This window comes from Limulus polyphemus, unplaced genomic scaffold (assembly GCF_000517525.1).
Source record: "Limulus polyphemus unplaced genomic scaffold, Limulus_polyphemus-2.1.2 Scaffold674, whole genome shotgun sequence".
Taxonomy (NCBI): Eukaryota; Metazoa; Arthropoda; class Merostomata; order Xiphosura; family Limulidae; genus Limulus; species Limulus polyphemus.
The window spans coordinates 301,584-306,757 of record NW_013666284.1 but is presented as its reverse complement, the minus strand read 5'-3'; positions in this window follow the sequence as shown (position 1 = coordinate 306,757).

Below are 5,174 nucleotides of genomic sequence, written 5' to 3'. Positions count from 1 at the left end.
TACCGATACACTCAACTTCAACAATCGCGCTAAAACAAACGCTAATCAACGAACGTCAACAATACTTCTAACTGCAGTTCAATTACTCACTATCTACACACACATTACATTCCCCTCTTATATACCAGCCTACCCCATCTAGCAAATACTAGAGCATTCGCCAAGATACGGGATAGTTCTAGAAACAAGAGGGCGCCACACCAGTCACGTGACCTCGATGACGCAACAATACTAAAAGGTTTTGATTACGATTAAAAGCAATCATTATTTATCTCGTGAATAATTTTATGATCAGCATCAAGCACAGTACCTACTTATGGAACCATATACGAATCTCATTACTCTTCTACATAATATGTATCTCAAGACAGGGGTATAGGTTCAAATCCATAAAGGGGGAATGTTACTTTTGGAGGAAAAAGGAAATGAATGATGAAACCATAATGGGGGTCCGGGGGGGGGGGGATGCCTTCTCGGATTTTTTTTCTTTCTATTTTTATTTAATATAACGCATTTTAATGGTATCTGAAACAGTTTTTACACCTATTAAATGTAAGTAAGCACTACCAGTCACCTTCATCCTAAAAATGTTTCTTTATAAACACATTCACTATGACATTTCGCCCTTAACCGTACTTACTGTCAGAGTATAAAATAATAAGTTACCCCAATATCCAAAATGCCATAATCAGTGTAATTTATCAAAATTAACTGTAGCTGTTTCTGTGGTACAACTTAACTAATTTTTGGATTGAAGCTTCAACTTTAAATGTGACATGTTTGTTTTTGAAATTTCGCTAGCTACACTAACTGTAACCCACCGCCAACTCTTGGGTTACTCTTTGCAAACGAATAGTGGGATTGACCGTCAAATTATAATGCCCCGCGGCTAAAATGGTGAGCATGTTCCGTGACGGGATTCGAACTCGCGAACCGCAGATTGCGAGTCGAGCGCCTTAACCACCAGGCAATACGAATTGTATGAAATTTCTAAGTTTTAAACATAAATGGCCATTAGAGAAAAAACTAATGAGAATTACTGTAATGCCATTTAGAAAGGCATTTACAAACCATTTTGTTTTGTTGTAATAAAAATAAAGACGAAGTAACTTAAAATGTAAACAAATTCAACTTTGCCAGTTAAATAGGACTTCTGCAATACCAGAATAGTATATAAACAGTAGTGATCCCATGTGGCATGTGTTCGTTGAAAATTAACTTATTTTAAATTGTTAGCTTTATACTTGTTTACTATTTACAAACGTTGTTTTTGTTGCATTCGTAAAAGCGTTGGATAAGAAGTTTAGCGGAAAAAAAAAAGATACGATGCGAACACTTCCTGATTCAATTTATAACTGCATCTCTCTTTTACTAAAGATGGAGAATCATTGGAAATCCTAAAGTGCACTACGGCTGCATTTAGACACTAACTTTGATGGCTATTAAGGCATTTTCGAAAAATAACTAACGGCAAGTGTCGACTTTAATTTCGAACGCTTCTTATAATAATCACTTTTTTATAGATAATGTTCAACAGAAGGTGCCCGCCGCAACCCTACTGCCTACTGTTACTATGATTATGAAGAAAGACACTGTGTCTGTGCGTCATTACATGTTAATCATATGACAATAAAAAAGTGGTAATTTAGAAGCTAATGCTCAACGTAATAATCATATACTTATGAGTATACACACCTTATACAGCTGAATATATTAGCCAGTCATGTCGATCGGACGGGACAGAGCCAGCGAAGTCACAGCAACCCAGTAAAGACGTGTTGAAAATGAGAGACAACAAGCAAGTATTGGACAAGCATGTAGCGCTCCAGAAAACCACCTTTTCCCATACCGTGGAAGTTGTGTGGGGCCAAAACGGGACAAAACCATTATTTTTCAAGGCGGGGGTGTCAGTGAGAAAGACGGATGGGAAGGTCTGCCCCCCTAGCCCACTGAGTTCCTCAACCTGATCATCACGTGCGCAGTTTGAACTTGCAGACTTTCCGTAAGCCTTCAGGGCATAGACAAGTAGCAGCTACCCTCTCGGCGAACAACGTCCTTACCTGCATTAAAAACACTCCAGCCGATAGAGGGAGGGAGGTAGCCCGTATGGATGTTCCTTTATCTACAACCCTGCATACAATGTTCGGAATCTAAACCAGAAACCCCTGAAAACCTAATACAGCTGAAGAGGAGATTTAAACCTGCTGTAAAAACAGCATACTAAAAATCAGAATAATCCGTGGTGTATTCCTTTTGTATTTATATAAATCGTCTACCGACATTAAACTACAAAACACATATATAGGTATATACAGGTGAAGTTAACACAATATTAAAAATGCTCAAGAACTCAACATATAAAAACGTTTTAACGTGACCTGTTGAACAGGCCAAAGTAACAACAACTTTGAGTATCTGTCGTCTCTCTTTCAACATTTCGTTATATTACCGTGCGAAATAAATAAATAAATGTATATTTCTTATAAATAAGGGATTCCCTGGAGATTCTTATTAAAAAGAACAAACTAGGTCGAGTTTTGGTCTCCAATCCCAAGTCCTAATCTAGTGCAGCAAGGTCGATAAAAACTTTCTCTTTGTATTATGTACCTCCGCCCTTGGAGTGAGACCGGTTTTCGAAATTCAGAACACAGCCGTCTTATGACCCTATCATGTATCCGTGACGTAGAATCTTTCACCTAACTTACGATACAACTTTATAAACAAACGGATACATGTAAATGAACTGTCTTCACCGCTACAAATCTTGTATGATTGTATATAATACGTTACAGACTAAGTATAAAGCACTTAATTTGAAGTTTTATGAGGTGATGGATTATATCATTGTGAACTTAGATTTTTTTGTTGATAATATATATATATATATATATATTGTTTTATTTCGAGCAGGTTAAATGAAAAGAATAAAGGAAAGTTGTACACAAATTACTGAATTAGTGTTGAGTTGTATATATATTTTTTCAAAGGTGCCGCTTTTTATACGGGTTAAGTTTGAAAGCTTATAACGCTAAAATTCAGGGTTTGATCTCTCATATGAGGATAACACGGATAATGGTTTGCACAGCTTTGTATTTAAACAACAAACAAATTTATTATCCAGCATTTATGAGAATATATTGTCTTTACCATGAAAAAAAACTATTTTTAGCATTATAAGCCCACAGACTTGCCGCTGAGACACTGGGGGGGGGGGGGGGGGTATGGCTATTGATATAAAAAAAACATTCCATAACATTTATACTACATCTCTAATGAAATGAAAACGAGATTTACATAATTAAATTTCTTACTTGTCTATGTGTAGAAACTTAACGTAAAAGTTGGCATTGCCACAAATAACGGAATATTTAACACGCATACTTAAACAGTAGTGATCCCATGTGGCGTGTGTTCGCTGAAAATTAACTTATTTTAAATTGTTAGCTTTATACTTGTTTACTATTTACAAACGTTGTTTTTGTTGCATTCGTAAGAGCGTTGGATAAGAAGGATATATATCCAGTAGGCAATCCTTTCATTAGCAGTTAAATCCTGTTTTTCTCGATTAATCAAAATATGCGCAAATCGGAGATTCCCGTTTCCAGGCCCACTAACGCTAATTACAGGTAAACACTGCTGAACATTTAAAATGGAAATCATCTTATGTAGTAATTATCTTTTCTTTTTTTTTTTTTTTAGTTCGTCGCATAATAAACTGAATTTGCTTTTATTGTTTAATCATTATTTATCCCAACCAATGGAAAGTTCATGTACACAAAATAAAGTTGTTCAAAAGCGCACCTATGGAAAAGCAAAAACAAAACAATATTTTATAATTTTCTTTACAATTTTTGAGAATTTTATTGTATATAAATGAGATAAGTTGTCAAAATTTTAATGCATGCATTTTACATACTTGAATTTGTTGATTTCAAATTTGAGCTCTGTTTTGTTAATACATAGTTGCATGTACATAACATAAGTTAGTCAAGTGCTTTTTTAATGGTCAAACCCCAAATTATTCAAATTGGATTCACTTTTTTTTTCAATAAACATTCCATTATGAAATTATTCAAATTTTCCTCTACTTGAGTTATGGATTCTTCAATATGATTATCATTGACAGTTTTCATTCACTTTTTGGTTGAAACTTTGTAATACCAAGTTTTTTCGTTCCAGGGGGCAATTAACTACCTGAAAGTACTGGTCCTCGATTTTCTAAGAAAATTGAGTACATCTACCTCAATAATATATACTGTCTTGCTTAAGGTTTGTATTTATATGTCTCGACTTTAAGGACATATTAGCTTTATTAATTTTATTAGTAGGTTTGTTTGTTTGAAGTTAAGCACAAAGCTACACAATGGACTATCTGTGCTCTGGTTTCTAGCGTTGTAAGTCCGCAAACACTGGGAGGCTTATTAGTAGGCCATCATCTCAGAATCTTTTTATGACTATGTAGCATAACGCCATTTGTATGTCAATATCATAAATAATGGCTTTACTTTCCTATTAAATGGAATATTTTCTTATATATCTTTGTAAACGCGAGTGCATTGAAAAAATGTCTGTATTGTTATAAATGTGCAATTTCAAGCGCAAGGAAATGTCCATGCACTTGTAAAAATAAACACTATTTTTCAATATTTAGTTATACCTAATCCCAACAAGAAAATAATATACTTTATACATTACTTAAATGAAACAAACCAAAATATAGGCTAGCATATTAAACAATAGGTGTGTAATCATAAATTCAGAACTGCATTAAATCACCAAATGAGGCATCTTGGGCATAGGCATGTTACTCGGGGTATGAAACAGATGACGAATGAATTACTTGAAAATTGGGATCAGATCTCACTTTATTTCTTCAGACTTTTCGGGAATGTTGCATGCGAGTATTTGTACTGGATCGCTTGTGCTAGACAGGAAAAAAAAAGTTTTACATCTCGAGTTTCTTTTTTGTTGTTGTTATCAGATTTATTCAGATTATAAACTGTAAGATTGGAGACAAGAAAACTTTCCTTTAATCCACAGTCTTCAGATTTTAAACACTGATCTACTTCACTCAGCTCGTTATCATAGTTCTTGACGCCATCATTTTAAAATTATCAAATTTCTGCAGTGCATTTTTCTTTTTTAAAAGACCAATTTTGCTGATCCTTGCAAAG